This window comes from Centroberyx gerrardi, chromosome 10 (genome assembly GCF_048128805.1).
Source record: "Centroberyx gerrardi isolate f3 chromosome 10, fCenGer3.hap1.cur.20231027, whole genome shotgun sequence".
Taxonomy (NCBI): domain Eukaryota; kingdom Metazoa; phylum Chordata; class Actinopteri; order Beryciformes; family Berycidae; genus Centroberyx; species Centroberyx gerrardi.
In genome coordinates, this window is record NC_136006.1 from 6313221 (window position 1) to 6336041 (window position 22821).

At 41.9% G+C, this 22821-nt stretch overlaps 1 long non-coding RNA gene across 1 annotated transcript; it reads left to right on the plus strand.

The window, feature by feature from the left end:
* Nucleotides 1-16736: 16736 nt before the first annotated feature.
* Nucleotides 16737-20252, plus strand: LOC139917170 (uncharacterized). Its single transcript, XR_011784900.2, has 3 exons — nucleotides 16737-16863; nucleotides 19039-19413; nucleotides 19953-20252. It is a non-coding gene; the product is annotated as an uncharacterized LOC139917170 (long non-coding RNA).
* The last annotated feature ends 2569 nt before the right edge of the window (nucleotides 20253-22821 follow it).

The following is a 22821-nucleotide window of genomic DNA, read 5'->3' on the forward strand; positions in this document are numbered from 1 at the left end:
AAACGATAACCTGGAGCGGGCAAGCAAATGAATTCCTCTTTTGGATGCTAATACCATGCATTCATTTGCATCTGTTTATAGCTGATTCATTTATTAATCACTCTAGGTAAACAATACAATAAAAGCGTAGCCTGGGGATCAGTGAGAAGGTTTCTCAGATTGTGCCACACAGGTATGATTTTCTTCCTCCGGGGGAAGATTGGGAACTAACGTTTGTTTTGCTCCCTACAAAATATCTCATTGCCCCAATCAATTATTACTAATATCTAAGAGCTGTAAGCATGAAATCATCAGCCATCTTTACTGTTGAATTCAGCAACATTACTACATGTTCACACTGTTCTTGCTTGGGTCTGTACACTAGTACTGTATGGATACTTCTAGGTAGTGATGGGAGAAATGAGGCTTTCTGAAGCTTTGAACCAACTGAACCAATTGCTTTGGAAAATGATTCGCTGTTTGGAAACGCTTGAGACACCGCATGCTGGCGACATCTGCTGGTTGAATGTGTGTAAATCCAATGGGAAGACCCAAAACAACACCTACAATGATTTGGACGATTTGGAAGTTACTTGCATATGTTTTCATTTAAGAGTAGTCTAAGATATCCTGAAATAAACAGACCTGAAGTTATGCAGAATATGGAGGCCTTCATATGGTTGTATTTTAATCATTTTCATTATATCATTTGTGTAAGTATGTATGACAGTATAGCTTATATACAATATTTACGTTCTATTTTTAGATTTTATAGACATATATAAGAAGGCATTTATATGCTTATACCTTAATTTGTGTATGAAATACTGTAATTTGTGTATGAAATAAACATTTGTGTATTAAAGTAGTGTAAGGAGTGTTATCAGGATTTTATTTATTGAAGAAAACAATTTGTAGTGGTTTGTAACCTTGGCCTCTTTCTTGCTCCTTCCATTTCTCCAAATCAACTAAATCTCTCTGAAAATCAGTGAAAATGACTCTTGTCTCTCTCTCCTACGTGAAAACCCACAACATTTGGCCATCTTTAATTGTTTTTATTGTAAATATTAGTGGGAAGGCACATCAGGTGATCTGCAGGAAACCTGGAATCACTGACTGCAGATCAGCCAAATCTTGTCAGTTAGTATAAGCCTAAGTTATGACAACTGATTCGAGATCAGAAGTTGCCATAAATTTGACACAGGTTCACTTTAGGCTCGACCCCCCAGCGTCCAATCAACAAAACTTTGACACTTTTCGAAACAATAAGAAGCAACAAAGCTTTGTTTGCTGAAATCACGTGACTTGGCCACTTTGATACGCTAACCACACACCTAACCCCAAACCTAACCTTAACCCTAACCCCACACCTAACCCAAAATGCTGTTTCGAGTCCGCCCATCACTACTTCTAGGCATATAGGTTACTCAACTAACAATTTATAACATAGATTTTTGAAGACTTCTTCCACCGGTTGAAAAATATCTGACAATTATCAATCACACCATGTAAAGCATAATCATAGCCTGAGGATCAAGAAGAAGGTTTCTCATTGTTCCACACAGGTGACTTAAACTGCAAAACATATGATTTCATATTGGGAAGTGATTGGGAACTAACGTTTGTTTTGGCCCCTTGATCAACTCTCCAGGTACATAACTGAATAGGCTTGTGTGTGTGTGTGTGTGTGCCTGCCTCCTGGGGCGTGGAGGGTCGAGTGTGTGGCAACACACTCCCTCCAAAACACACAGTCAGCATCCACAGTGAGAGCGCCCAGCCTGGCAAGGGCTCGTGGGAAAATGAAACACCATACACCCACACCTAACCACACACACACACACACCTAACCACACACACACACACGCACGCACACACACCTACACACACACACACACACAAGCCTATTCAGTGTACTTATACAAATCTAACATGGCATGATGACTGATACTTTTATGCATGGGAATCTCACTTGAGTCTCTTCTCTCACCCATGTTGACTAATATCTGAGAACAACAGGGGGGAGAGGGGTCAGTCGTCATGTGACTGTCTGAAGGTTACTGTCAGTTACGTCTCCATACTTTATAATCACAAAGGGTGTGTCGTTTTAAACACATCTGTGTGTCCTCTTTGGGACAGCACATCTTTGTGTTACAACACAACATCTGTTGATGACAGCAGAGTTTTGAACTGTCTTTGAAAAGTAACATAAATGTGTGTTGTAGTAAACGTGTGTAACGTTGGAATTAACAATATCCCTCTTGAATAGGGATGATGATGATGATGAGGTGGGAAAGGCACACACACACACACACACGCACACACACACACCCAGGCCTTTTTTAGTTGCACATACCAGTGATATTTGTTGAAATTGCACTTTTTATAATTTATAATTATTTCTCAATTCACATCATCAGGAAGTGTGTGTGTGTGTCTGTGTCTGTGTGTGTGTGTGTGTGTAGGTGTGTGTGTGTGAAATATCTATGAACTACACTTATATGTAGGTTTGTCTTGAGATTTGGGTCTGGCCTTTGTTGCCTTAACAGCCAAAAAACATTGCAACCAGCAGCATGCTGAGTAAGTAAAATCTAAAAGAGAAGTGTGGGGAAGTGTGTGTGTGTGTGTGTTTGTGTGTGTGTGTGTAGTGACACTGCATTGCAAAACAACTCATTTAATTTTGCATTCTTAAAGGTGCCCCTGCATCTGTAGCATTCTGAAACATCAATACATCAAAATGAATGAAATCAATTTGAATGAAATGAAAAGTGCCACCTTGGTATAATTACAGGAAACAAAGGACACGACCGCAGCCGCCGACATTAAAATCAAATTTCACACGAATTCATTGTTTCCTGTTGCAAAGACAGCGATGCGAACGTGTGAAACTGCAAACAAGGCTTTTCTCACTGATGGTCTGGTTTGTTCACAGTTAACTAATGTCTCTATGTCAATGTGTAAACTCTGAATGTACGCAACACAGTAACAGACATGTGAAACCTTCCCTCTTCTGCAGTATCAGTGTGGCTTTTCATCTGGAACTGACGTGATTCCAGGAATTTTTTTGCCTTCACTGGCGAAAAACCCCCAGTACATTCTCAATAATTCTGCTTTGATTCAAGTGGTTATTACCTGGAATATGACTGGTGCTGATTCTGGTAAAATCATAAACTAATTTTTCACTTCTGCTTATTGCTTAGCCACAGACATACATGTATGCACGCACGCACACACACACAAATCATTTGCCAGTCCCTCCACTTGGTTTGCTAGATCACTAATCAGTTTGCACATGGTTGTTGAGTTAATGAGTTCACACACTCACTTGATTCCTAGAAACGCAGTGCCCACCCTCCACACTCCCCCACACACACACACCAGGCCGCGTTATGTTTTTGCAGAATTCTTGCAACTGGCAACCAGAAAGGTACATCCCTGTCACCCACATATGCACTGACACACACACACACACACACACACACACACACACACACAGATGGTATTATGTCATCGGAAAATACAGGGGTTTATTGAACATGCTTAGTTCTTGTAAGAGAGGAAAACCACATCACCCACACACACACACACAAAGCAGCCAGCAGTGAGCTGGGTCGTGTTTTGGTGGAGTGGTGCAGCTTAAGGAGGTGGTTTATCTCAGCAGATCATCTGTCCTGAGGCTGAGGAGGGCGGGAAGCTGGGGCGCTTTCTATCACCCCAAAACGTATACTGTATGCTGTAGCCTCAAAGTCACACTGAGGTGAGAAATCTCATTTTTCCTTTTTAGCTCATACTATCATACACCTATTTGACAATTCATGCCGGAAAAAGGCAAAAATGTTATTTTATTGTATTTTTTATATCAAAATCTCATTACTTCTACTTCCTGGGAAACATAAAATCTTTAGTGATGACTTCATCGTGCACCAGGAGGCGTAAATAAAAATTCCAACCAATCAAACATCACCGATTTTTGAACAATCCTGCCACTTCATCTTACCTGGCCATTTATTACATTAACAGGTTTAATTATGTATTTATTTTTAAGTAATTGCAGATTTTTTTATTTTTTTTTACGTTTATTGACACTTCTTTTTATTTTTAGGGTTTTATTGCGTTTTCAAGCCATATATTCCTGTTTATATTCTATTTTTCTTTGCTGTATTCTATTACAGTTTGCTGTAATAGAATTTCCACAACGGTATCGTTAATATTTCATCTTATCTCACGCAGGTTATTACATTAACAGGTTTTATTGCATTTTCAACCAATACATTCTTGTTTATATTCTAATTTTCTGTATATATTCTATTTTTCTTTGCTCTATCCTATGACTATTTGCTGCTGCAGGGACCCAATTTCCCTACGTGGGTCAGTAAAGTTTCATCTCATCTGGCAATTAATTATATTTTCACTTCATTTTCAACCTATAGAGAGACATTTCAATACATTTCGACAAGTTATATCATCATCCAGCAGTTATTACATTATCAGTTGCGAGAACCCCTTTAAGGACCCTCTGGGGGGCCCCGGACCCCACTTTGGGAACCGATGAAGCCTACTATAGGTCAACATGAGATTCAACGCACCTCTTTGACGATGAGAAGGTCTTCAGCCTTTATCTTCACCCTCCTCGTAATCCTCTTCCCCCCCCCCGAAGGTGCTAATTGAACTCTTCCTCCCTCTTTTCCCTCCTTCACTTATTTATTTCCCTTCTCTGAAATCTGTCCTGACGAGACTCTGTTCCCTGAGGATCTGAGCTGGAATGCCAAGTTAGCTGTCGAACTCCCTCCCTCCCTCTCTCTCTCTCCTTCTCTCTCTCTCTCCTTCTCTCTCTCTCTCTCTCTGTACCCATGGTAACTGGTGGCCAGCCGAAGCCAAAGGCCGGTTTGTTTCATTATTAAACCAGCGTGACAAGCATTCACTCTCTGCACACTCCCACCACAGGAGCTGTTAATTAGTGAGTGTGTGTATGTGTGTGTGTATGTGACAGAGAGAGAGAGAGAAAGAGAAAGAGAGAAGTGAAAGAATGCAAGGATAAAATGGGGTTGAATGGATGGGAGAGAAGGAAAGAGTGAGTGCGCTGTTTGTGTGTGTGTATGTGTGTGTGTGTGTTTAAGAGTGACAGAAAGCAAGGAGGAAATTTGTGGTGAAGAGAAAATGTGTGTGTGAGTGTTAAGTGGAACATACTGTATATGGAAACGCACTATTTATTTATTTGAGTTATTCAGAGATTATTAAGACATGAGGGTGTGGGGGATTGCAACATCGTTTGTGGACTGAGCACACAGAGGCAAACATTTACAGTGTGTGTGTGTGTGTGTGTGTGTGTGTGGGTATGAGTGGGTGTGTGTGCCACTGTCTGATCAACACACCCAAAACGCGCCCAGGCAGCCTGGCCTCGGTCTCTCACACAATAAGCCTTTGTGCCTTTGTGGGCAAAGTGAGTGTGACTCTACCAGCTGCAGCAGAGTGAGAGACCAACAACAAACAAGAAGCTCTCCCTCCATCTCTCTCTCTCTCTCTCTCCCTCCATCTCCCTCTCCCTCCCTCTTTTTTGGCCGAGTGTTGAAGTTCACACCATCTGCATACGTATGGTCTCTATCTCCCATTGAAAACTGATGGGGCCCGCTAAGGAAACAAGCCACACTATGAGCTCCATTCTATGGAAGGCTTTCAGGTTTCATAACTCACCCTCTGGCGGCCATATTGGAGGTCCTCTGCTGTTGGGCAACAGTGACTGTGAACAGCTGATTGTGTTTCTAAACTTACAACCTATCCATCTCAAATGAATTCAACAAACATGGTTCATTTCTGTGCTGTTTTTGACTGGGAACTGATCATTTCATCATCTGATACATCTGATGTGATTGTGCTCAGATAATATCAGCTTGTTAGCTAGCTAACCTTAGTGTCTGGTCAGCTAACCTGATCAGCACATCTTCTGCTGTATCTAGTTGTTTTACGAGCGCCGCTGTCCGCGGTCCTGGCACAGCACGTCCTGGCAGACGAGGCAGGAGGAGACAATTATCCACGTGAAGTATTCTGCTCTTTTCTATTACTCACGGGAAGAATGTAGCCTGTGTCATCCTATCGCTGCTGTTCTCCTTTAAGTTCCTTGGCACACACATCAGCAATAACCTGAAATGGGACCTCAACGCCAAAGATCAAATGAAAAAAGCCCAACAGAGACTCTACTTCCTGGGACAACTCAAAAAACTCAGAGTCAAGCAGGGTCTACTGGTCCAATTTTACACAGCCATAATCCAAAGCATCCTGTCATTATCGATTACTGTCTGGTATGGAAATACATCTAAGCACACAATAAAGAAAATGGACAGAATTATCACATCAAAGATCATAGGCTGCAAACTCCCCACACTGGACTCCATATACACACATAACGCACCATCTCACGAGCAGTCAAGATCACGGATGACCCTCTCCACCCAGCTCACCATCTGTTTCAGCGTCTCCCCTCTGACAGAAGGTACAGGTCAATAGGAGGCGGGACAGAACGCCTTAACCGGAGCTTCTTCCCCAAAGCCATACAACTGATAAATACACAAAAGTCGGTCTAATTGTATGATATGTGGAGTTGTGTATTATATGTTTTTTCTTGTTGCACTTAGGTCCTTATGGTTGCACTGCCCTGCCGAGTCTTGTTTCTCACATCGCCAATCTGCGTCCCAGTTCTCAGCTCCACGTCATCACAAGTTTGTGTAATCAATTACTGTCGACCATCACGGCAGTTAGAGATAGATAAGTTTACAGGTTTTTAGTTTTATTTTCTTAGATTATTTGTTAGTATAGGTAGGTATTCTACTTCGCTGCCTGTTCCAGTATTTCCTTTGGTTCTAAATAAACCAGTTGAACCGTTCCACTACCTCTTGTCTGTTCTCTGCACTTGGGTCCTATACTGAAAGCCTGTCACTAGTACAAGCTAGTGTTAGCAGTTGCATGGTTACATTAACATTGGCTGCTAGCTAACAAAGCAAAAAAAAAAGTTTGTTCAGGTTAACTGAGCGGACTCTTCTCAAGCTACAACTCGAAGCATTTTTAGAGACTAGGGCTAAAGACAAGACAGTTTTCTGTGTCACAGTAACCTACATTTAGACACTAATCGACCTTATCAGAGGTCTTGACCAGTGAAAAAGGAAGGTGAACAAAAGAACAGTGGAGTGTGTTAATCAGTAAAGTCAATGTAAGTGAGTGGATGTGTGAGCGGTATGGTGTGGGGATGTTGTGTAGTCTAAACTCAGAGAAACAAAAAGGCAACGCCAGATGCAACAAAATGGGGTGTGTGATTAGTGGCTCTTTCTCAACATGCTTTCTTGTGCGTTCTTGTGTCCTCCATGATGCGTTTCACATAATATCTAACCGCCAAAACACATTCCAAGACAAAAGAATGAGTTTAGAGTCGGTTGAAACAGATTAGCCTAATTGGCAACCACACTGATGCATAAAAAAACGATCTAAAAAGAATAGTAATGACAGGTCGCAAAATAACAGATAGTATCCACTTCATGGGTATAAAAAACACCTTCTCCATAATGAGCAGCTACCAATGATAGCAGATACTGAACAATACCTCGCTAACTGCTTGGCCCTTCTCTTAGGGAGACCAGCCATCTGAAGGCCCCTCACAACTAGCTTGTGCACGTGACCCAGGCTGCCAAACATGAAAACTAGAAGTTTACACTTGTAGCCCAGCTGTGAAATATTCTGCTCCAGCTGTTGATATTTCAGCATCTTGGTTTGAAAGGCTTCCTCTAGGTTGTAGTCAAAAGTACAGCCAACCTCTAGTATGAACACCTCTCTAAGATTTTCATGGACAACAACATCATCAGGGGTGTTGGCTGCAATATTAGAGAACACGTCTGAATCATCACTACACAGACTGAGCATGCCCGGCTTGACAGTAGAATGCTTATAAGAACACAGATTAGATGACCTGAAAATTGATGCGATATCTTTTGATATCAAATCCACGTTTCTGTCATGCCTATATGTAAAGCGCCCTGTATGCATGGCAGCCATTCAGGATGTTAGACATGGTTTCGGCTATCTGCTCATGACCATGATGTTTACAGTGAGGAGCATGACTGTCAGGAAGCCAGATGGAAAGATTGAGCTTAGTTGGTAAAACCTGTAATCTTGCTCTCATCTATGGCTACAGTTTTAAACACTGTGTGGGAGACAGAGATCTACAAAGGGGAGACAGAGCTTCCCTTGAAGTCTCGACTCAGTCCAGTGTTGTTGTCGCGTCCTCATGAGGTGACCTCGGGCGTTCGGGTTCGGGTTATGGTTAGATACTGGGGTCAGATATAACCTCCTCCGAGACATTCACTGCCTCAGAGTTAGACCTACACCCACCGCAGAGTAACTTTGGTCGTTCAAGTCAGGCCCGTCCGAGCAAACACGGAAGCCTGGGGGGCGTGACTGTCCAGTTTTCCATGGGGTTTCCTCTTGAAGCCCGGAGAAACTGGGATCTGACTCACATGCCAGTGGGACCTTGCGCCTCCATGGGTCCAGGAACAGAGAAGCTCTAGCAAGCGCTCTGACACATCCATCGTCATTAAGCAATGACACGCACGTCCAGCACACACACATACACACACACACACACGTCCTGACAGACAGAGGCAGAGGTTCGTCAGACTAGTGGATCTACAGCTACACAACTCTCTTTTTCATGTTTGGTTTTTACATGTTTAGTCATCATTTGTGACTTTCGTTCAGTGTGACTGACCGCAGAAATTCCCCAACAGTTTTGAGAATCCGGCAGGAATTCCCAAATAATTTCCCTCACTGTGTGTTAACAGTGCAGTATGTAAAAAGCAAGGGCTTCTTCTACCATGGTTACATCTACTTATGCAAAGGAAATGTTTAAAAATTCTGGATTTCATGCTGCATGCGCTGTAGTTGAGAAAGTATGCACGTGTATAATCTTTAACTGATAGATATCGTCGGTGTCTGGTACCGTATGTGTCAAACTATATAACTTAATCCAGTATAAACACTTGATAAGAGGGCATTCAAAGGCACAAATCATTTTTTAATGCAGACGGAGTGTTCTGGCGATCAAGTGTGTTTGCACATAATCAAACCTGATGAACAGTGTTTGTGCAGTGATAACCCTTTACCTCTGTTGTTTCAGAAGTGTGCAAACAATGCCATGGCAACAGTCGCTTGTTCCTGGTTGACTGGGTGTGACTCAGAAATAACAGACAAAGAAATGAATTCCTCATTGGCAGACTCAAGTTTATACAGACTCTCAAAGGACTTTACAGAGATGGAGCCTAGCTAGAACTAACTAATCAACAATGAATTAGAAAACAACAAAGATGTAATACAAAAGAACGTTATGTATTGTTTAAATTCTATTTTATGGGTTTTAGTCTTATAGTCTCTTTATAGGTTTTTTTATTGCCTATTTAATACATTGCTTTTTTATACTAAATAGTTTTCTCTATTGATTTGTTGCCTTTGCAGCTGCAATGACCTAATTTCCCCACGACGATCAATAAAGTGTCATATTATCTTATGCTAATTACACTGTGCGTAGACTAGTGATTAAAGTGCTCTAAAAAAATCCTTAAACTTTCTCAGTTGAGGACCCAAATTTAAGTAATTTAGCTTGTTCTTGTATATACTGCTGTGCTGCACTTACATCCCTATGTTAAACTGACTGAGTCCTATTCTGATATTTTAGTTTAGCTGTAAACTTACGCTGTGTGTAATCTGGAGGTGGTTGCTGTGTGTATTCAACTCAACAAGGTGGTCCTTGTTTTGGCTCTTCAGTGAAGGGAATTTTCCATAAAAACACGGGACTACTGTCTACAATGTGGGTCTGACAGGACGCCCAAGACATGCCCCAGACATGCCCAAAGCATGTGACTCGACCAAAAACACATGCAGCAAGCCGCATGAACATGTTTCTTTCATGTCTTCATTTCTCTCTGAATGGCTGTAACTGTCAATAAAACCAAGGATGGCCACAAACAGGTCTGTCACCAGATTTAGAACCTGACCCAGATTTTGAGCAACAATCTACTTAAAGTAATTTCTTTGTCTGAAGAGGTTCATATGTTCAATATTTACACCTCTGCCCCCCTCCCACCCGCTCCTCCATCATTAGCTGTACAAGTTGGCCAAATTATACATTATACATACTGTGAAAGTGAAGCAGGGCGTTGCTAAAAAGCATCATGTGTGCTCACTCAATTGCGGAACTCTTAGATAAAGGTAAACAAAAAAAGAAGCTGTAAGTGGATTTTCTTCCACTTATCCACCTGACTGAAAGGATAAAAGTAAACTTATTCAGTGTTGTATGTAGACAGTCTGTCAACATTGTGTAAGTGCAGGCCTTTATTGATAATAGTTCCAAACTACAGTGAGCAGATTCTTAGTATGTGCATGTGAAGAGGGAAAAAAAACCAATGAGACAGGACACACACACACACACATCAGTATAGCCGTCGACTCGGGCGTGCCAGCATGCAGTTAATCAGGAGCTAACATCTTGGCTGGAGAGCTTCGCACACAGTCCTTAAGTGCTTTGTGTCAAGAGCAGAAAGATTTCACTTGTGAATATACAGACTTAAAGTTTCAATCAGTCAATTCAAGCTCCCTTCGCTCCATTTTTTGCCAGTGGAGAGTACACACACGTCTCTTACAAACTACCTAAAATCAGAGAATTAACATGATGCAAGCTGTGATTAAGGGTAAGTTTCCCTTTTAAAGTCAGTAAATACCAAACTCCCACGCTCCCTTTCATTGACAAAAAAGTAGCTCCTATATCAATTCACTTACTGACACTGTGTTGCTAACTGAAGTTTGGATTTTGGCTTCAAATTATCTGTTCTCTCTTTCTCTCTTTTGGATGGAGGGAACATGTCAATCTGTGTGTTGAAATCTAGCATTTTAATGTCTTGTTTATCCTCAAACATAAATACCTTGTAGAATGACTGAAGACTTGTTCCCCTCTAGGCAGAGCTCCAATCCACTGAGCAGCACTTATTTCAATACATTTCCCAACTTTTATAACTGCTTGACCTGTTAATACATGGTCTTCTCCCACCAACATAGTACATAATGTGTATATACACTCACTGGCCAAAATTTCCATAAAACATAAAAGAGCTGTCACATGTTTGTTTGCTGCTTGTTGTCATGCTCATCAAAAAACAGACATAATCTAAAAGTTGCACATGAATTGAAAGTCACAAAACAGCGTAGATAATCAGATTAAGAACAGAGGCTGCAGGTTTTGCTTAACAAACATGTAACAGCTCTTTTATGTTTTATGGAAAACTGTTTCATGTGTTCCAATTATTTTGGCCAGAGAGTGTATGAATGCGTGTTTTCATAGTTGTTTTTTTTAATATATTTTTTCACACCCTATTTTAACTAAGCTCAAAAGGAGAGAGCGCAGGAATGTTTTTTACAGAGAAACTTAAAGGGGAATTGTTTAACGTTGCATGTGAGATCGTGGGAGAAAGGAGGGAGCACAGACATTACTCAGCTTTGACCTTTACTGTAGCAAGAAGTGAGAATCAAGCAGAGCAACATCAAATTAAACTGAAGGATTTCAGCATGTGTTGACTCCCTCCCAACAAGAGAGAGAGGAAGAACAGGTAATCACTTCAAATAAACATTTAGCCTGTTAAGTGGATCTGGCTGACTGCCAAGACGCAGGGACAATGTGTGTGTGTGTGTGTGTGTGTGTGTGTGTGTGTCATATTCCTAGAAATCACATCAGCTATGTCAATAATTAAACTCACTGCTGCTAACGTTGGCAATTTTCACATTTTCAGGGACAATAGTGAGTCAATATTTACATGCAGGCTGCAGCACACTCTCTCACATATCTAGCGTGGAATATCTTTTTATTCAAGATTGTTGTTCATCAAGTTGATCGACATTTCTGCAAACACAAAACATGACTGGTGACGCGCTAGTTGACGCAGGTGCAGGTATGCTGTAGGTTTATGTGCCAACTCTGTGTTCCTTCATCTCTGAAGGGCACACGGTCCAGCAGAGCAGAGACAGTAGCCTCTTCCTCTTCCTCATACCAGTATTTTCTTTCAGTGTTTATACTTCATCCCTTTATTTTGAGTTTCTTGACTTTTTGCTTGCGGCAATAGATTTTTCTGATAATGTCTGTATATCCAATATTAAAATATTGTGCTGCTGGCAGTGTCAAATGTACAATACTATTGTAACAGGTTTTATTACTTTTGATTTTACCGCATGCAATCAGATACCAAAATACCAGGTGTTGCTCACACATGATCACATTCCAGAGTCTACTGATGTTATTTAGCTGTTATGTCTTTGTCAGCCGACCCATGGACCTTATTGGCAACAAACCATATCTCTCTCATATACACAAACATCCTCCTCCAAACCATCCTGGGCGAACAAAGTCAATATTTTCATATAAATCATTGCAAAAAGGGAGAAAGTCTGATCATTGGAGAGAGGACTTCAAGGCCAGGAGTTAGAGAAACCCTCCGCATGTAAGTACAATGTTACTTTGTGGATTTCAGATAGAGGTTGAAGACACTCTCCCCTCTCAGGAACTACTGTCGAGGTAGCGTGGTAAGACCATCCTGATCACGTGACCTCACATTCTGTTTCGTTCCACGGATCAGTGGGCGGGAGTACTTGCCTTGACAGACAAACTCCTTCAGCCAATCAGCGAATCCAAATTCAAATCCAGTCGGAAGAACGGCGAAAACGTCTTTTCCGCCGAGAAACTCCGCTAGTGCGTACTCTTGTTCTTGTTTAATTGTTGTTATTGAGTCTATTTCTGCAATAACTGCACTTTTGGCTGTGTTTACTCTACTAACGTTAACGTTACCGCTCGTTGCTTCGGGAGACGGCATTACCGTTTTGCCAGCGGCGGCCTGTATTTCACGTCATCAACTACGACGCAGTCCCTGATTGGCCCGGTTACGTCATCAACTACGACCCAGTCCCTGATTGGCCCGGTTACGTCATCAACTACGACGCAGTCCCTGATTGGCCCGGTTACATTGTAATTTCAGGAAATTGATGTGGGCGGCTGGAAGTCCAGACTGATCCGTGGAGCGAAACAGAATGTGAGATCACGTGATCAGGATGGTCTTACCAGGCTACTGTCGAGGTTCCCTCAAGCTAATTATTATTAGTTTAATCAGTTCTGTACGTCCTTTTGTCCATACTGTGCATGTTAGTATGTAGCGTAGCCATGTTAGCAAGGCCAGTAAATCTGAAGTCACAGTGAGCAGCTGTTCAGAGGCTGCTACCTCACCTGTTCAGTGTGTTCAGGGAGACATTTATACCTTTATTATTCCCATATTTCCCTCTTATGGCACAAAGGAAGATTCTTTTACTGCAGAGACACACAACTTTATTCCAGTTGCACTATTCTACCTGCACAGTTTCAACTTCATGCCAGTTTACCTCGTCAGTCAGCATATTTGCTGTAATCAAGGGATGTTGTCTGCCTTCTTGCTCTGCAAAACAAACATGCACAGAATGAAATGTGCACCTGGCATGAGATAGAGGCTACCAGTCATTTCCACCAAGGTCTCATTTGTTTACAGTAATTACACCAAGGTATCACATTTAATTTGACAATGATATATTGAGTTTATATAAAATGCTACACATAAGACTTAAACAGTCATATCCATTGTAGAAGTCCTTGTGTTAATTCTGCATCTATCCTGCATTAATAATGCAGACAATCATTTTTATAATGTTATACAGTAGAACCAAATTAGTATGTAAAAGAAAACCAACCAACTGCTTAGTAATTACTTAGTAACTTTACTTGTAACATCTGAAAAGGAAGCACATGGGCTGATTGTACAGGATACAAGCAGTGAGATAGTATTGTTATGCAAGCACCAGCCGACAAACTGAAAAATATTTTGACTGCATACTTGTCGTGCTTGGGACAACATAACAATGACCATGAGGATAAAGTGCAAACTGTATTTTTGTTACGGTGAGGTGTGGTGAGGACCCAAATGCAGACACAGAGACAAGGGGCTGGAGCATAGTTCAAAAGACAGTTTATTTACTGTACTGGTAGCTGGAAGCTGGAAGCTGGAGCGAGGGCCTGGGCAGGCAGTCGGAACCCTGGAGCTGAGGATTGGCATGCAGCTGGGCCAAGGCAGGACAGGCAAAGAGCAGAGGTGAGCCAGGCAGAGCGGGCTCCAAAGAGCGGGGAGCCGAACTGATGAGTGATTACAGGCAGGTGTGGAGGGAAGGAGCAGAGAAGGGAGGAAAGACCAAGGGCATCTAGTGGCTGGCAGGAGGATGGCAGGACTGGGGAGTGAAAGGGGTGCAGTGTTTCCCACAGAATTCGAATGTCCTTGTGGTGGTAGGTGGGTTGACAACGGGGGGGGGGGGGGGGGTCGAGTGCCTTTTTATTCTTGTATTCTCTTATATTGTCAATATATTTGAGATTTGTCAAACAAATAACTAACCTGTATATATCTAAAGTACTTTGTGTCAAAGATAACATTACTTAAAAATATAAACAGTGCTACACTGTTCTGTTTGTTGCTTGCTTTTGTCTACAAGGTGAAGAATAGAAATGAGACTCCTTTTACAGAGAAATCAGCTGTTCTGCCCTCTGCCCTGCTGCATCTCTCTGCTGTCAGTCTCTCCTGTATCTTTACATCGTTACATTACAGCCTTTGATATTATTATCTGCTCTGTTTTACTGCTCAGCAGCTCCTCTGGTCCAGACTGTCCTGCTCCTCCTCAGGACCAGTCCTTTTCCTTCTTTGAAAATATTTTTCAATATTAATCTGGATTGAGGGAGCAAACATTCAGAGTCAGAGTTAAAAAGTTAATATTAACGTTATCAGTCCACTCAGTGGATACTGACTAGCAGCTAGGCTATACAGCGTGCTAATCTTGGAAACTCAGCTGTATTCCGAGTAACGTTAACTGTTAGTTCTTCTTTTCGGGAATTCAGTCGGCCGTCTTCTTGGCATGGAAAAAAAATATCCCTCACGCGTGTGCAGTGGGAGGCGACGGGTCCGGTGAGAGAGCGAGTGAGCGAGCGAGAGACAGAGAAAGAGAGAGAGCGAGAGAGAGAGAGAGATCGCGTGGAGCAATTAGGGGCTGAGCGAATCAATGCGCTACACGCAGTTTTACGATTATATAGTTTCATATAAAGTTTTCTGTGTGTGGGAAACCCTAGAGGGGTAGAGCAGAGCGAGGGGAGATTGTCCACTAGTTAATCGATCGCGGATGGCGTCGTTCTCTCAGACGGATAAAAAAATAAAAATAATAAATGCTAAAATGGGTCGCCAAATATACTTTGGCGGCCGTTAATATACCTGGGCGGCTCGCCCAAGTAAAGTCTATGTGTGGGAAACACTGGGGTGGTGACCAGGACACAGGGGCAGACAGGGGCAGACCATGGCAGACACAAGGGCTAGGGCTAAGAGGGCAGACACTAGAGCTAAAAGGGGCAGATCATGGAAGACAGGGGCAGACCATGACAATTTTTAGCTACATGTGGTGAACTCTTGAAAGTCACAATGAAATGAAAAATGACTTTTTCACCTTGTTACCTCATTTTCATTGTTATAATATACACATTTAACAATAAATGTAGTAGTATCTTTAATGGTGACTTCATGGTGTACCAGTCGACGAACATAAAAATTCCATGATGCCATCACATGGTTTTGAATTCTCCGCCCCTCCCATCAAATCAAACTGCCCTTCTCCCCCAGACTGATATCCCATTGGTTTACACTTTTGAACGATCCCTCAGGAAATACATTGCATTAAGTTTCGCAAGCATGTGGCCTCTTGATGTAATTACCTGGTGTCTATAAACAGAGTGAACCCGAAAACGGAGACGAGTAATATCATAACTCTTGCTTTCCTTTCTGTGAGCTCTGTTATCCAAATCAAACCCACATCAACATGTGTGAGAAGCTGTAGCTAGCTCACAGCTATGTGTTTCGTCAGTCTAGTATCAAAAGCTCGAAGAATGCAGCCTTGTGGCAGTTAGTTTAGTGTGCTGCCCTGCTGCATGGGAATTTTCACAGGAAACAATCTGCTTCAACCGGTTTCTGTCACTGTTACTAAGCATCAATTTGCTGTGTATGAAGACAACACAGAGAGATGGTAAAGGGTTAAATGGAGGCAAATGACCTTTAGCACCATCTTGGATCTAAGTAGGGAGACAGAGGAATAAAGTAAAAGAGACAGAGAGTGTGAGAGCAAGAGAGTGAGGGGAAGGCAATAGAAAAGGAGAAGGAAAGATGGAGAGAGGAATGTACAGAGGCAAAGAGAGAGAGAGAGAGAGATCGAGAAAGCAAGATGGATAGAGAGATAGAGAGGGAGGGGAGGGACTGCAGGAGTCAGCTTGACAGTCTGTGACACTTCTGAAAAATAGACTCCACAGATTTCAGAGGTAGGAAATTATTATGTGAAGGAGAGAAAGAGAGAGTGAGAGAGAGTGAGAGAGAGAGCGACTCTTATGACTCAGCATCTTATATTATTTTCCGGGTGACCGGAGCCCAGACAAAGACAGCAAGTCTGCTTTATTTGGATAGTCCAGTGTTGATACTCATCTATCAGGTGACAAAATGTAGATGTTCACCAAAGTGTCACATGACATCTAATTTGCACTATCCAAATACAGTGTGATTTTGCTTTATAATCTCTATGCAATTTGTAGTGTTGGAGAAACATAGTTATGCGGGAAGATATTGTGGGCGTGGCCAGCCGGTCACATCTCAGCCTCTGAATCATAATATGAAACTGCCCACTTCCTGATATTGCAGCAGAGCACAAGTGGAGGTTGACCTGACATGATGGGGTTTGTCTTCCAGAGAGCAGTTCTGTCTGCTTTCGTGTTTGGTAAGTTATCACTCATGACTTATTTGCACTTGACTTTTTCTATGAGCTCATTACTCCACTCACTCAATGGGAAACTGTTTAGCATGGCTGAAGTTAAAGCTAATTATGTGTGGCACTGTGGGCTGTGGAGTACAATGAATGGAGGAGGACAGTTGGTTGCGAGTGTGTGCACAAACTGTCTACACTGACATTAACAACAACAAAGATTAGTTAGTGTGTGTCAGGATAGGAGGAAATAATGCTACTGTTTGCTTGGCTATTTGCATGCTATGATTCCCTGGGAGCTATAATGCAGGCCGACTACACACGGGACACACGGGACATGTCTCAATAGGGAGCCATCTTGTTTATTATTGCACAATCCTGTGTTCAGAGCTACATCACTTTAGGGGAGAGAAAACACCCAGGCTGTGATATAACCTGCCTCCGTAAACAATTTTGTGTTCCTTCTCCATCTGGAATCTGGGCCGGCTGATAAAGCCTCGCCAGCTGCAGCCACAGATTTGCCTCTTGCATGGGAAGGGAAATAAAATATCTCTGGCATCTATATATACTGTGTCAATACACTAACATTTGACTATTGATTCTTTAATATGTGGCCTTATCAGTTCTGGTGTTTACATGTATGCTGTGAATGCAAAAGTGTGCAGAGGGTGAGAGGCCAGAGAAGACCATGAGTGCCATGAAACAAAAGGACAAAAAAATGCTCTAATTGCCCATTGGTATTCAGGCTGCCCCACCTATACTGCACTGGCAGGGTACAGATGACTCAGTGATCCTCTCTATGCTTCTCAGCATCACAAAATTCAGTCTCAACATTTTACAGTCTGTTGAAAGTGGGGATAGGCAAATAAAAAAACCCCCGAATATAAGTACAAACTATTATTTTATGTCTTGCCATCATGGTACATAGTATGTGGGGCATTGTGTCATCATGGTAGCGGCGACTAGATGAGTGGTTGAGCCAATAGAGCCCCGTTAGAGGGCGAAGCCTGTATGAAATAGAACAGGGTTGTTTAGTGTATGTCTTGTCCAGAGCAGTGGTTCTCCGAGTGGGGTCCGGGGACCACCAGGGGTCCTTGAGGGGGTCCCCAGCATACTGATGAATTGTTGTGAATTAAACTAATTTATAAGAAGTTAACACAATTAGAGAATGCAGAAGAATGACTGTTTTGATCATAGTTTCACTGTTATCTCTCTACCTGCATTACAGATAATCATGGAATTCTGGACAAAAAAATCATATCTAGCAATTAAAATATTCTCAGTTTTGGGTCCGAGAGACAAAATCTCATCAAATGGGGGTCCGTGGCTCTAATGTGGACTAAATTAGGGGTCCTTGATATAAAAAAGGTTGAGAATCACTAGTCCAGAGCACATACTCTACTTTAAGGCCCAAAATCACCCCTCACGATGGGATAGTATGGGTAGATTATACCTTTTCTGAATCCTTACAGTCCTGTGAGTATTCCAGTTTTTGATGTTTGTGTCTGTGATGTTCCTAGATGTCACAGTGCTCAAATAAAGACTATAGTTTAGGGGAAAATTGTGGAAAAATGAATGTCACTGACACTTTGAAGAGCCCATGTGACCTCTTTATTTGTCAGACTCACAACTGGGCTTGAATGAAAGCTAAGAAGCTACCCTTTAAAATTATATCAAACATATTCTCATAAAACATGACTAAAGGTCCTGAAAATGAGCCTAAATTAGGATATGCATCAGCGCCTACAATCCAATTTATTGTAGGGGTAGTGGTTAACTTCATGAGCTGATTACTGTGACAAAGCTACCATTCAGCAATGGTTATCATACCAAAATATAATCTATGGACATATACCTTTTCAAAATTTTTAACTAGATTTTGCCTTCTTGAGTGGTACCGAAATCTGGTCTGGCCCATGGACTACTCCGGCTGTTTCAAGCCCATAAGACGAGTGACAAGTGTTGGGGCAGGAAATGGACCAGCTGAGGGGGAAGAGTGCGGGACGGTAGCTATACTTTGCTTGATCAATGCAAAAATTTGCATATTGTTGCTTTGGCTTTTGCCGTCAAGCCAGCCCTTTTATAACCGTAAACTGTTACTCATAGGGAACAACTCATAGAAAAGATCAGAGAGCAAAGCTGGTTTGTGGTTGTTTGCTTTGACTAAATCTCCTTTCGCTTTCTTTGTAGTTTTCCACTTGGTTCTTCCACTGCTGGCATCATCTGAGAACACAAATATCAACGGAACAAGAGGATCCGCGGTTCTCTGGCAGTGCCATCATGACTTAAGTGAACCGTTCCAGCCTGCAGAAAGCCGGATATACTGGCAGGGTCAAGGTGGCTCTAACATTGTTGCCCATGTGTACAACAAAGGACAAGAAGAGTTTCAAAAACAAAACAAGACATTCAGAAATAGGACCGAAATCTTCCCAGATCAGTTACCTTTGGGAAACTTTTCACTTCTCATTGAGCCGCTGAAGCTGGGAGACGACCGAACCTCCTTTGAGGTTGTTTTTATTTCAAGCAGAATAGAGAAAGTCTGCCACCGGACTCTATATGTTGCAGGTATGATGGTCTGCATTTATATTATGTCAAATGAACTGATGATTTGATGAATTGATAAAATAACACAGTTCTTGTTGTCATATTCTTTTTAATTTATTGATGTTTCTGTTTTATTGATGTAGCTCCAGACTCTAAAACTACAAGACATCTTTATTACTGGCATTTTATGATTAAGTCTACCAAGTCAGATCATCATTAAATAGTAGAACGAAATTTGCCACCATTTCCTGTCACAGTTGTTTTTCTTGTAACTGTAACATTACCACACTTACCGTTTTCTATGATTTCATTGTCAGTATATGCATCAGGGCATTTCCCTTACCTGCCAATAGCGTTTTTTGTGCTATTGTACCCCTCTCCTACTTTATAAGATTTAGATTGTTCTCTCCTTTTTTCATTTGGGGTGATACGTTTTCATAAGCCCCTTGGGTTTGTGTTTCTTATTTCTTCTGTCTTTCTGTTTTATCATTAGTATGCCTGTGCACATGTGCCCAAGCGTTGCAAAGAACCCGCTAAACCTAATCCTAAACCCTTTCCAGCTCCCTTCCAGGTCCCCAAAATTGAAATAGATCCCATAAAGATGACAGCAACCTGCAGCACACAGGGAGGTTACCCTAAACCTGAAATCACCTGGACGTCCCGGGACACTTCCCAGGCCTCTGAACGTACACTGGAACCACACGAGGTTCAGACCAGCGTGACCCTGGAGGAAGATGGCACCTACCGCATCAGCAGCAGAGTCAACTTCACAGAGTCTGTAACGTCTGTCTCCTGCCATGTTTACAACCCGACTTCAAACCAGACTCTCAGCGATACCAGAGACACTACAGGTCCTCCTCCTCCAGGTGCTTAAAGGAGAAAACCGTTTTTTTTTTTTTAAATTTAAATTTTTTATAAAGGTCCCATATTTACTTATTTATTTTTATATCCCTCTTTGATTATAAAGGATTATAAAGGCCTCTTTGATTATAAAGGAGGAAGGTGAAAGTATCAAAACGCACAGTCGCCAACTAAATTCACACAATCTATATTAGAAAAGCGAGCCTCTAAACAAGCCGTTTGGACTTAGGTAACTTTGTGCTGTCACAAAGGTTTGCTCATTATCATTTGTCCGCCTACAGCACCGTGGCTTTTACAAGAAATAATGGGCTAACAAAGCATAAAAAAGATAAAAGATAAGAATTTACCATTCTGAAACATGTTGTAGTTTTGGTTGTGTTGCAGTCTTGGTTGGTTGTCTTCTGTTCTTTCACATTCAGGATCTGACTCTGGCTCAAACATGTATGGTTTGATCAAATTACGTTGAGAGGCTGTCATTGTTTATTTACATTGAGTTTTCACTACAGTTAAATCAGAGTTAAACACCTGTGGCTAGCTTAGCCTAGCCTGGTAAGACCATCCTGATCACGTGACCTCACATTCTGTTTCGCTCCACGGATCAGTCTGGACTTCTAGCCACCCACATCGATGGGTGGCTAGGAGTACTTGCCTTGACAGACAAACTCCTTCAGCCAATCAGCCAATCCAAATTCAAATCCACTCGGAAGAACGGTGAAAACGTCTTTTCCGCCGAGAAAATCCGCTGGTGCATATTCTTGTTCTTGTTTAATTGTTGTTATTGAGTCTATTTCTGCAATAACTGCACTTATGGCTGTGTTTACTCTACTAACGTTAACGTTACCTCTCGTTGCTTCGGGAGACGCCGTTACTGTTTCGCCAGCGGCGGCCTGTATTTCACGTCATCAACTACGACGCAGTCCCTGATTGGCCCGGTTACGTCATCAACTACGACGCAGTCCCTGATTGGCCCGGTTACGTCATCAACTACGACGCAGTCCCTGATTGGCCCGGTTACATCATCAACTACGACGCAGTCCCTGATTGGCCCGGTTACATCGTAATTTCAGGAAATCGATGTGGGCGGCTAGAAGTCCAGACTGATCCGTGGAGCGAAACAGAATGTGAGGTCACGTGATCAGGATGGTCTTACCAGGCTAAGCGGAGCAGTGGTGTCTCTTGAAACGGTTAGCCAATCAGAACAGAGGGTCGTTAATATTAATGAGCCTTAAAGGCACAGCGACAGAAACAGCCTGTTCTTGGTAAGGCCCAGAGAGATGCTGGAAAATGAACGTGTACAAACGGATTGAGAGTGTTTTTGGTACATGAAACCTCAAGACATAAAATAAAACACTGGAAATTGTAAAATATGGGACCTTTAAGTTTGTGCCAATCATCTAGGTTCTCTTCTCCTTTCCATCCTTCCTGGTTTGTCTGCAAACAATCAGCATAGTTGCAGATATCAAGACTTGTTCTCCTCCCTTCAGAAGAAGCCATTTGCTGCCATTCACTCTTGTACAGAATGAAAAACAACTTCCACAGAGCGAGAGAATCCATCACAGTAATCGAGAAGTTTCAAAGTTTCTCCGTTTTATCTTTTCATTGAGCTGAGTTGAGTGTTTGCATCTCAGTGCTGCGTTACGTTCCGCTCTACTTCCTGTCAGTCAGCTGACACCCACAGGAAGAAATGGAAGTCTCCTCCAATAATAAATAATAATAATAATAAATAATCCCTCAAAATCTTCTTTACTGTCACATTCATGCCATCATCAATTTGTGATGTTCAATGCATTCCGGGAGTTATTTTGTGATTCCCCCTCAAATTTGGATTTAAGCGTGTTGCTGTGTGAAACCCCTCTTGTTCACTGTACTGTTCAGTGTGAGTGTCCCTCCACATGACAGACATAATACATCACATGGACGAGTTTACAAGGTCCTGAAATGAGATTCAGCTATTGTCTTAATCCAGGGGTGGATCCTAAGCCGCAGGACCCAGGTTCAAGCCTCCTTGTCCTCAAAGACGTAATACATATTTTTGACAGGCTCCCCAGTGGTTGGATCTGAGCTTATCCTCTATTAGTTTCATGTGTTAAACAATATTACAGCCTAACACTGTATTGTATTTGTCTTTAAGTTATTCCAACAGTGAGCAGCCAAACTGGAACCATTATCGGCATCGTCATCGCCGCTATCGTCATCGTCGGTACTGCAGTGGGGACTTATGTGTACTGCAAAAGTGAGTAGTGCATTCCATTCTCCTCAACTTATGATTGAATGTTTGATGCAACATAATTCCCTTTATATGTAATAAATATTAAATTATATAACTGTTAATAATAAAGACAGGTGTTAAGCCTGTATTGGCAGAATTCCAACATTTACCCAAAGTAATCATTGGGTAATCTTTTTTCTAAAAAAAGACAATGCTTTCACTTTCTCCCCTCTTCCTACCCAAACCCCCTCTTTTTCTGCAATTATGTTTGTCCATCAGGACATGCAGTAGGTGTATGCCTGTTATCAAAGGAAAAGTGTTATACTAGACCAAGAGCCAGATGCATAAAACTCTGTAGA